Consider the following 12180-nt stretch of genomic DNA (forward strand, 5'->3'; position numbering starts at 1 on the left):
GTATATTGATTGATTGATTGAAACTTTTATAAGTAGATTGCACAGTACAGTACATCCATCCATCCATTTTCTACCGCTTATTCCCTTTCGGGGTCGCGGGGGGCGCTGGCGCCTATCTCAGCTACAATCGGGCGGAAGGCGGGGTACACCCTGGACAAGTCGCCTCCTCATCGCAGGGCCAACACAGATAGACAGACAACATTCACACTCACATTCACACACTAGGGCCAATTTTAGTGTTGCCAATCAACCTATCCCCAGGTGCATGTCTTTGGAAGTGGGAGGAAGCCGGAGTACCCGGAGGGAACCCACGCATTCATATTCCGTACAATTGACAACTAAATGGTAACACCCCAATAAGTTTTTCAACTTGTTTAAGTCGGGGTCCACGTAAATCAATTAATGGTAAAATACGTAAATAAGACACAATTGTTTGCCTTGTGTGGTTTGGATAATGAATATAAGACAACTTTCCATGCCCTGGTTAGTTTTTATCATGTATATTAGACAAAATGGGTAGTTTGCCTTGGTTAGTTTATATAATAAATATAAGACAATGTTCTATGCTCTGGTTAGTTTATATTGCATATGTAAGACATCACGCCTTGCTCTGTTATGACAAATCGGGCATTTAAAAAATATATATATACATATTTGATTCCGAAAAAGTGTGCTTGCAGATAGCAAAAAAACAAACATAAAGCGTACTCAAACGGATTGGAAAAAAGCAAAAGGCGCACTCAAACGGAGTGGAGAATAAATAAAAGGCGTACTCAAATGGAATGGAGAATAAATAAAAGGCGTACTCAAACAGAGTGGAAAATAAGTAAAAGGCATACACAATGGAGTGGAGAATAAATAAAAGGCACACTTTATGTGAAAGTCCAGTCCGTTGGGAGACCAGCAGGGGATCTTCTTGAATGGAGACAAGTCTTGAACGGAGACAAGTCCGCAGCGCAGAGACGTCACCGACTGATGCACGGTGGAGTGGTGCATTCTGGGTCCCGACTTTGAACAGCCAGCGCCTCATATGTGGAGGCTGACCATAACCTTTCCACACAGGCGAGGGGGGCAGAGCAGAAAAGAGAGACAGCAGATCAACTGGTCTAAAAGGTATACAAATGAGTTTTAAGATGGGACTTAAATGTGTCTACTGAGGTAACATCTCTAACTGTTAACGGTTATAAGTACTTGAGCCCGAATAGAAAACGCTCTAAAGCCTGCAGACTTTTTTTGGATTCTGGGATTCACTAATAAGCCAGAGTTCTTTGAACGCAGATTCTAGCCGGGATTTATGGTACAATACAATCAGCTAGATGGGATGGAGCTAGACCATTTGGTATTTTATACCTAAGTAATAAAACTTTAAAGTCGCATCTTAAGTACCAAATCCCAAGAAACTTTAGTCATTAGAGAGTTCTGGTATGATGGTTTTATTATTATTATGGTGTGTGTATAGGGTTAGACATTAGCTGCTGTTTTGTTTCGCAATATTATGCAAAAGCAACTTTTTTTACCCTCTGGCACCTGCTGATCTGTAGTTGGGATCAGCATAAATCCTGAAAATGTGTGCGCTTCCGCCATTGTAGTCCGCGCTGTCGCCGTAGTCGATTAGCTTCTTCTTTTTCTCTATCTTCTTGTTATGGGACATTCGTCCTCCGCTGTTGCCATTTGTAATATAAAGTAGTGTGAAGTGCTTACTTATATCTGTCAGTAAACTCGCCATGAAAGCGCTAAAACATACCGGTATAGTGAGTTTAAATTATTCACTCAAGGAACTTTAGTTATTAGAGAGTTCCGGTATGACGGTTTTATTATTATTATGGTGTGTGTATAAGGCAAGACATTATCTGCTGTTTTGTTTCGCAATATTATGCAAAAGCAACTTTTCCTATCCTCTGGCACCTGCTGATCTGTATTTGGGATCAGCGTAAATCCTGAAAATTTGTGCGCTTCCGCCATTGTAGTCCGTGTGGACACCGTAGTCGATAAGCTTCTTCTTTTTCTCTATCTTCTTGTTATGGGACATTCGTCCTCCGCTGTTGCCATTTGTAATATAAAGTAGTGTAAAGTGCTTACTTATATCTGTCAGTAAACTTGCCATGAAAGTGCTAAAACATACCGGTATAGTGAGTTTAAATTATTCACCCAAGGAACTTTAGTTATTAGAGAGTTCCGGTCGGACGGTTTTTCATGGGCCATATATCCGGTGTTGTTGCACTATTGAGCCATATTGCAATAGATGTTAGCTACCTCTCTTTGTTTATAATATATATTTTCTACCTAACTAATACCTTTTTATCCTTTCCATCCTTACCCTTTCCATCCTTTTGTAACTGAGCTATTGGGTGGAACAATTTCCCTTGTGAATCAATATATTTTATCTAAGTCTAATCTGGGATGATGCATCATGGATAATGGCTTATTTTTCATTAAAGCATTAGGGGAGAAGTCCTCTTTGCTTTTGTCCCCTTCAATGGGTCACAACCGGTCATAAAATAAATACAGAATTGAGCAAAAAAGTGTAATAAAGCAGGGGTCACCAACGCGGTGCCCGCGGGCACCAGGTAGCCCGTAAGGACCAGATGAGTCGCCCGCTGGCCTGTTCTAAAAATAGCTCAAATAGCAGAAGCTGCCTCTATTTTTTATTTATTTTTTTATTTACTAGCAAGCTGGTCTCGCTTTGCTCGACATTTTTAATTCTAAGAGACAAAACTCAAGTTGAATTTGAAAACCCAAGAAAATATTTTAAAGACTTGGTCTTCACTTGTTTAAATAAATTCATTAATTTTTTTACTTTGCTTCTTATAACTGTAATAAAGACAATTTTAGGGAAAAAATACAACCTTAAAAATGATTTTAGGATTTTTAAACACATATACCTTTTTTCCTTTTAAATTCCTCCCTCTTCTTTCCTGACAATTTAAATCAATGTTCAAGTATGTTTATTTTTTTTATTGTAAAGAATAATAAATACATTTTAATTTAATTCTTCATTTTAGCTTCTGTTTTTTCGACGAAGAATATTTGTGAAATATTTCTTCAAACTTATTATGATTAAAAATTAAAAATAAAATTATTCTGGCAAATCTAGAAAATCTGTAGAATGAAATTTAAATCTTATCTCAAAGTATTTTGAATTTCTTTTTAAGAAAAAATTCTGGAAAATCTAGAAGAAATAATGATTTGTCTTTGTTCGAAATATAGCTTGGTCCAATTTGTTATAAATTCTAACAAAGTGCAGATTGGATTTTAACCTATTTAAAACATGTCATCACAATTCTAAAATTAACCTAATCAGGAATAATTACGAATGATGTTCCATAAATTATTTTTTAAATTTTTTCAAAAAGATTCGAATTAGCTAGTTTTTCTCTTCTTTTTTTCGCTTGAATTTTGAATTTTAAGGGGTCGAAATTGAAGATAAACTGTTTCAAAATTTAATTTTCATTTTTTTCCTGATTTCTCCTCTTTCAAACCGTTCAATTAAGTGTTTTTTTCCATCATTTATTCTCTACAAAAAACCTTCCGTAAAAGGAAAAAAAATGTACCACGGAATGACAGAAATAAATACCCATTTTTATATATGTATAGATTTATTTATTAAAGGTAAATATAGCAAATTGGCTATTTCTGGCAATTTTTTAAAGTGTGTATCAAACTGGTAGCCCTTTGCATTAATCAGTACCCAAGAAGTAGCTCTTAGCTTCAAAAAGGTTGGTGACCCCTGTAATAATGAATTGACCTGTAATACCAAGTAATTCCACAGAGTGGCGCCACAGGACAGCAGTATGTTTGATTGACTGCACAGCCCGGGTACGCTTCTTCTACAACTATCGCAACAATGACAAAAGTTGACAGCGAATTTGGTGTTTAATAAGGAATGGACAACTAAATACTTTCCCCAACGCAGTCCAGTCAAAGGTTGTATGTGTGTCATTTGCCAAGAAACCGTCGAGGTTTGGAAAGAATACAACGTGAGTCGTCATTTCTCCACCTTACACGCTCCGAGCTAGCAAGCTCGACGACAAAACAGTCATTTTACATTTTATTTTATTCCTTGGCTCTACTACAGATGGCTCGCCACATCTCACAGGGAAAAAAAACCGTTGTGTTACTAAAAAGAATCCAGGAGAGGGTGAAAGAGGACAACTCCACAACACGAGGTACTTGTTTTACACTTCGTTAGCCACCAGAGGGCGCTGTGCAAATCTAAATTGCAGCTTGACCTGTTTGATTGATTGGTTAATACTTTTATTAGTAGATTGCACAGTACAGTACATTTTCCGTACAATCGACCACTAAATGGTAACACCCGAATAAGTTTTTCAACTTGTTTAAGTCGGGGTCCACGTTAATCAATTCATGGTAATGAACTATGTAGTGATGCCGGTTATAAAGCTCGTTAACTTTATTCGGGGACTATAAGGCGCACTTAAAGGCCTACTGAAACCCACTACTCCCGACCACGCAGTCTGATAGTTTATAGATCAATGATGAAATATTAACATTGCAACACATGCCAATACGGCCTTTTTAGTTTACTAAATTGCAATTTTAAATTTCGGGTCACGGACTGTAAGGAAATATTAGTGCTGCGCCAAACACGGCTAAAATTCGTCTCTGTTCATGGCGTAATTACACAGTATTTTGGACATTTGTGTTGCTGAATCTTTTGCAATTTGTTCTTTTAATAATGGAGACTATAAAGAAGAATTTTGTTGGTGGAAAGCGGTGGATTGCAGCTGCCTTTAGCACCGTTTGTTGTGAAGCTTTAACACAGAGCGGTCAAGCGAACTTGTTTTCTCTACGTCAACCAGCATGTTTTTGGATGGGGAAATTGTGGTATATATCTTACCGGAGAAATTATTGGATTATTCGTCGTCCTGCAGCAGCTGTTTAAAAGGCAGCTGTGAGCTTGGCTCCTCGGCTTCTCTCTGAGACACTTCGTATTCACCGCAGCCATCCGACCTCGAGGTATGCCTTTACAATCTTTAAAATCTCACTAAAACACTATTAAAACAATAAGCAGATAAGGGATCTTCCAGAATTATCCTAGTAAATTGTTGTGAAGCTTTAACACAGAGCGGTCAAGCAAACTTGTTTCTTTCTCTACAGTACGTCAACCAGTAAATTTTTGGATGGGAAAATTGTGATATTAAGTCGGCTCTTACCGGAGACTTCAGTGGATTATGCGACCTCCTCCTGCAGCTCAAAAAGGCAGCTGTGATCTTGGCTCCTCGGCTTCTCTCAGAGACACTGGCGTTCACCGCAGCCATCCGACTTTCAGGTATGACTTTACAATCTCACTAAAACACTATTAAAACAATAAGCAGATAAGGGACCTTCCAGAAATATCCTAGTAAATGTGTCTAATTACATCTGAAACGCTCACACTGCCGCCGCCCGGAACCGTCGCTTTTTTTTTTTTTTCTAGTCCTTCACAATCAATATCCCAATTCACAAATCTTTCATCCTCGCTAAAATTAATGGGGAAATTGTCGCTTTCTCGGTCCGAATTGCTTTTACTGCTGGTGGCTCCCATTAATGTGAAAATGTGTGGAGCCCTGCAACTCGTGACGTCACGCACACATACTTCCGGTAAAGGCAGGGCTTTTCTATTACTTTATCGTCGATGTTCTCTACTAAATCCTTTTAGCAAAAATATGGCAATATCGCGAAATGGTCAAGTATGACACATTGATGAGATTTTCTTACTTAAAACTTTTCCCTAGGGAGGCGTTTGGGTGGCATCCTGACCAGATGTCCAAACCACCTAATCTGGTTCCTCTCCATGTGGAGGAGCATCGGGTTTACTTTGAGCTCCTCCCGGATTGCAGAGCTTCTCACCCTATCTCTAAGGGAGAGCCTCGCCACCCGGCGGAGGAAACTCATTTCGGCCGCATGTACCCGTGATCTTGTTCTTTCGTTCGTAACCCAAAGCTCATGACCATAGGTGAGGATGGGAACGTAGATCGACCGATACATTGAGAACTTCGCCACAATGGATCGATATATTCTCCACATTACTGAAGACGCCGTTCCATAACCAAGCATGCATGACTATAGCTCTTGTCTCAAAGTAGGTGTACTGTCACCACCTGTCACATCACACCGTGACCTATTTGGACTTTTTGGCTGTTTTCCTGTGCGGAGTGTTTTAGTTCTTGTCTTGCGCTCCTATTTTGGTGGCTTTTTCTCGTTTTTAAGTATTTTCTTGTAGCAGTTTCTTGTCTTCCTTTGAGTGATATTTCCCACATCTACTTTGTTTTAGCAATCCAGGATATATCAGATGTTTGTATCCTTCTTTGTGGGGACATTGTTGATTAACCAGGTTAACCCTAAAAAAAAGAAAAATATATGTTTTGTTGTATTTTGTAGGGATTGTGAATGATAGGTAAAATGTGTAAGTTACCCATGCCTTGGGCAGTAATACACCCCCATACCATCACAGATGCTGGCTTTTCATCTTTGCGCCTAGAACAATCCAGATGGTTCTTTTCGTCTTTGGTCCAGAGGACCCAACGTACACAGTTTCCAGAAACAATGTGAAATGTGGACTCGTCCGACCACAGAACCCTTTTCCACTTTGCATCAGTCCATCTTAGATGAGCTTGGGCCCAACGAAGCCAGCGGCGTTTCTGGGTGTTGTTGATAAATGGCTTTTGTTCTGCAGAGTAGAGTTTTAACTTGCATTTACAGATGTAGCGACAAACTGTAATTACTGACAGTGTTTTTTTTAAGTGTTCCTGAGCCCATGTGGTGATATCCTTTACATGCTGATGTCGCTTTTTGATGCAGTATCGCCCGAGGGGTCGAATGTCACGGGCGTTCAATTTTGTTTTTTCGGCCTGGCCGCTTACGTGCAGTGATTTCTCCAGATTCTCTGAACCTTTGGATTATATTACGGACCGGAGATGGTGAAACCCCTAAATTTCTTGTAATAGCTTGTAGAAAAACGTTGTTCCTAAATTGTTCGACGATTTGCTCACGCATTTGTTCACAAAGTGGTGACCCTCACCCCATCCTGGGAGCTGCTTTTACACCCACCCGTTCTCAATTAGCCTGTTCATCTGTGGGATGTTCCAAATAAGGGTTTGATGAGCATTCCTCAACTTTCTCAGTCTTTTTTGCCACTTGTGCCAGTTTCTTTGAAACATGTTGCAGGCATCGAATTCCAAATGAGCTAATATTTGCAAAAAATAACAAAGTTCACCAGTTTGAACGTTAAATATATTGTCTTTGCAGTCTATTCAATTGAATATAGGTTGAAAAGGATTTGCAAATCATTGTATTCTGTTTGTATTTACGATTTACTCAACGTGCCAACTTCACTGGCTTTGTACTTGAACGCGCCACAGTTATATGCCGTGAGACGCACAACTTAAACATAATGTTGTCCGACGCTGCCATAAATATGTATTCATTTTTTTTAACCTTCCTTTTATCACCTCATCGTGGTTCCAAAATGTGTTGGACTGCATAAATGTGAGCTTGGATAAAGTTGTTGAGACACTTGTTGATTTGAGGCTGTATAAATAAACTCTGATTGGTTGTTATACATTCCTAATTTGTTTAAAAAATCCTTCTGGGGAAGTGGCTTCCTTTAGGGTTCCGCTGATCACACACGTCACAGGAGACCGGCGTCCAGAGTTCAACAAAGTTTTAATATGCATCCACAGTTTTGCAATATTAGACTTTTCAGTCCTTCCAAAGTCTCTCTGACTCTTCCCCCCCCCCTCCTGCTCCCGGCCGCTTACTGTGAAAGACAACAGATGATTAGATTACCACGTACCACCTGTGAAATCTAATCTCCTGCCAGCTGTGTCTCGCCGTCAGCACATGCCCTGCCCCTGCCCGATGGTGCTCGTCCTCAGCACCATGGACAGCGGCGGTGACTTTTTCTCCTGCAGGCAGCGCTGACTACACCTCCCCCCACACCTTTTTATCGAAGTTTGACAGAACATTTGTTTTTATCTTGACTTTTATGACCTCATAATTTTTAACTGACGGATTTAAATGGGCCTAATTGTACTTAAAAAGAAATTATGTTTTACCGCTGAACGAGGCATCTCCTCCTAACTGTACGCGTTCACACATAGCTTGTCTCCTTAGAAAGAGTGGAGTTGTCCTCATCCCTGACCCAGACTACCACCCGAATGCAGCTGAGATAGGCTCCAGCACCCACCGCGACCCTGAAAGGGACAAGCAGTAGAAAATAGATGGATTTAAATGAAATTAAATACAAACCCTGTTTCCATATGAGTTGGGACATTGTGTTAGATGTAAATATAAATGGAATAAAATGATTTGCAAATCCTTTTCAACCCATATTCAGTTGAATGCACTACAAAGACAAGATATCTGATGTTCAAACTCATAAACATTTTTTTTTTTTTTTGCAAATAATAATTAACTTAGAATTTCATGGCTGCAACACGTGCCAAAGTAGTTGGAAAAGGGCATGTTCACCACTGTGTTACATCACCTTTTCTTTTAACAACACTCAATAAATGTTTGGGAACTGAGGAAACTAATTGTTGAAGCTTTGAAAGTGGAATTCTTTCCCATTCTTGTTTTATGTAGAGCTTCAGTCGTTCAACAGTCCGGGGTCTCCGCTGTCGTATTTTACGCTTCATAATGCGCCACACATTTTCGATGGGAGACAGGTCTGGACTGCAGGCGGTCCAGGAATGTACCCGCACTCTTTTTTTACGAAGCCAAACTGTTGTAGCAAGTGCTGAATGTGGCTTGGCATTGTCTTGCTGAAATAAGCAGGGGCGTACATGAAAAAGACGGCGCTTAGATGGCAGCATATGTTGTTCCAAAACCTGTATGTACCTTTCAGCATTAATGGTGCCTTCACAGATGTGTACGTTACCCATGCCTTGGGCACTAATGCACCCCCATACCATCACAGATGCTGTCTTTTGAACTTTGCGTTGATAACAGTCTGGATGGTTCGCCTCCCCTTTGGTCCGGTGACACGATGTTGAATATTTCCGAAAACAATTTGAAATGTGGACTCGTCAGACCCCAGAACACTTTCCCACTTTGAATCAGTACATCTTAGATGATCACGAGCCCGGAGAAGCCGGCAGCGTTTCTGGATGTTGTTGATAAATGGCTTTTGTTTTGCATAGTAGAGCTTTAACTTGCACTTACAGATGTAGCGACAAACTTTATTTAGTGACAGTGGTTTTCTGAAGTGTTCCTGGCGCCCATGTGGTGATATCCTTTAGAGATTGATGTCGGTTTTTGATACAGTGCCGCCTGAAGGATTGAAAGTCACGGTCATTCAATGTTGGTTTCCGGCCATGCCGCTTACGTGGAGTGATTTTTCCAGATTCTCTGAACCTTACAGGATATTATGGGCCGTTGATGTTGAAATCCCTAAATTTCTTGCAATTGCACTTTGAGAAACGTTGTTCTTAAACTGTTTGACTATTTGCTCACGCAGTTGTGGACAAAAGGGTGTACCTCGCCCCATCCTTTCTTGTGAAAGACTGAGCATTTTTCTGGAAGCTTTTTTTTATACCCAATCATGGCACCCACCTGTTCCCAATTAGCCTGCACACCTGTGGGATGTTCCAAATAAGTGTTTGATGCGCATTCCTCAACTTTATCAGTATTTATTGCCACCTTTCCAACTTCTTTGTCAAATTTTAAAGTTAATGATTATTTGCAAAAAAAATAAAAAATGTTTATGAGTTTGAACATCAAATATGTTGTCTTTGTAGCATATTCAACAGTCGAATATTTCCCCCAAAAATTTGAGATGTGGACTCGTCAGACCACAGAACACTTTTCCACTTTGCATCAGTTCATCTTAGATGATCTCGAGCCCAGAGAAGCCGGCGGTGTTTCTGGATGTTGTTGATAAATGGCTTTCGCTTTGCATAGTAGAGCTTTAACTTGCACTTACAGATGTAGCGACCAACTGTATTTAGTGACAGTAGTTTTCTGAAGTGTTCCTGAGCACATGTGGTGATATCCTTTAGAGATTTGTGTCGGTTTTTGATACAGTGCCGTCTGAGGGATCGAAGGACACTGTCATTCAATGCTGGTTTCCGGCCATGCCGCTTACGTGGAGTGATTTCTCCAGATTCTCTGAACCTTTTGATGGTATTATGGACCGTAGATGTTGAAATCCCTAAATTTCTTGCAATTGCACTTTGAGAAACGTTGTTCTTAAACTGTTTGACTATTTGCTCACCCAGTTGTGGAAAAAGGGGTGTACCTCGCCCCATCCTTTCTTGTGAAAGACTGAGCATTTTTTGGGAAGCTGTTTTCATACCCAATCATGGCACCCAATTAGCCTGCACATCTGTGGGATGTTCCAAATAAGTGTTTGATGAGCATTCCTCAAATGTATCAGTATTTATTTCCACCATTCCCAACTTCTTTGTGACATGTTGCTGTCATCATTTTCTAAATTTGTTGCATATTGAACTGAATATGGGTTGAAAACGATTTGCAAATCATTGTATTCCGTTTATATTTACATTTAACACAATTTCCCGACTGATATGGAAACAGTGTTTGTAGATACAAATCTTTACAAAAGTTGCAGTTCCCACTAAAGGGCTACATGGAAAGTTCATGTTTAGTTTTTTTTTTGTAAAAGTTTGCTCGATCGCTGCAATATTGCGATTATTCTCAGTATGTGCATGCAGTACGCAGTTAAGTTAACATTAAAGATACAAATACTGGTACTGTGTGCACCATTATGCTTCTAAAAGGCGTTTCATGTTCGGTTTTGAGTGAAAAAGTCTTTGTTATTCTGGTCGTCATATCTGCATCACACCGCCAGCTGCCTGCAGATTGATTTCTGCCACCCGGCTCCCTCCTAATTAGAGAACATTACTTTTCTTTTAAATCCACTTCTAAGAGAACGCGTATCTTTGTACGCCGCGCCTCACAGGGTGGCTGCACAGGCTGCCGTCTCCATGGTAACACAGGCCGGGGGGAAAGGGGGCTCCCGATTATAAGGAGAGACGGGCGAGCCTTGATGGACTACATTTCAATATTTACACCCTAAAACAGATGGAAGCCATTTGTGCTGAGTCGTTAATAAATATGATGTAAGCAGGCAGCACGCAGCTGTGTCCCTGCAGATGTTCATCACTGCCTTGCTCACTGCTAACACGCCTCCCTGCACACCTCACAGCAGGGGGGGCCTGCTGGTGTCGGTCCTGGAACCAGTAGCTTGGACATGACGAGCAGGTCTTCGTTGGCCGAAGAACAGGACTAGGGGTTAACTTGAATGCTTCACTTTTAGACTCAGCATGAAGGAAAAACCTCCTTCCTGACGGACACGATGCTGCATTCTGACACACTGCCTACCACTGCTTTGCTACACGTCTTAAACCAAATATTCCTCTGCCAGCCAGAGGCTGCATGGTCGATCATGTTGTCAACAAAGGAAAGTGTGGATAACGTGAAGATTCGGAATCGATTCCCGATCCAATACGATTCTCTATAAAGCAGGGGTCACCAACCTTTTTGAAAGCAAGAGCTACTTCTTGGATACTGATTAATGCGAAGGGCTACCAGTTGGATACACACTTAAATAAATTGCCAGAAATAGCCAATTTGCTCAATTTACCTTTAATAAATAAATCTATATTAAAAAAAAGGGTATTTTAGTTTGCCCAACCAGTCTACATGTGCTTTGTGGACTTGGAGAAGGCATTCGACCGTGTCCCTCGGGAAGTCCTGTGGGGAGTGCTCAGAGAGTATGGGGTATCGGACTGTCTTATTGTGGCGGTCCACTCCCTGTACGATCAGTGCCAGAGCTTGGTCCGCATTGCCGGCAGTAAGTCGAACACATTTCCAGTGGGGGTTGGACTCCGCCAAGGCTGTCCTTTGTCACCGATTCTGTTCATAACTTTTATGGACAGAATTTCTAGGCGCAGTCAAGGCGTTGAGGGGTTCCGGTTTGGTAACCGCAGGATTAGGTCTCTGCTTTTTGCAGATGATGTGGTCCTGATGGCTTCATCTGACCGGGATCTTCAGCTCTCGCTGGATCGGTTCGCAGCCGAGTGTGAAGCGACCGGAATGAGAATCAGCACCTCCAAGTCCGAGTCCATGGTTCTCGCCCGGAAAAGGGTGGAATGCCATCTCCGGGTTGGGAAGGAGACCCTGCCCCAAGTGGAGGAGTTCAAGTACCTAGGAGTC

General features: G+C 40.9%; 1 long non-coding RNA gene across 1 annotated transcript in view; it reads left to right on the forward strand.

The window, feature by feature from the left end:
• Positions 1 to 4075: 4075 nt before the first annotated feature.
• LOC133569827 (uncharacterized) overlaps positions 4076 to 12180 on the forward strand; it is a 90024-nt gene continuing 81919 nt past the window's right edge. The window contains exon 1 of the long non-coding RNA XR_009809923.1: positions 4076 to 4166. This is a non-coding gene — a long non-coding RNA (uncharacterized LOC133569827). The remainder of the gene's footprint in view (positions 4167 to 12180) is intronic.

Source organism: Nerophis ophidion, linkage group LG15, assembly GCF_033978795.1.
Source record: "Nerophis ophidion isolate RoL-2023_Sa linkage group LG15, RoL_Noph_v1.0, whole genome shotgun sequence".
NCBI classification, from domain to species: Eukaryota; Metazoa; Chordata; class Actinopteri; order Syngnathiformes; family Syngnathidae; genus Nerophis; species Nerophis ophidion.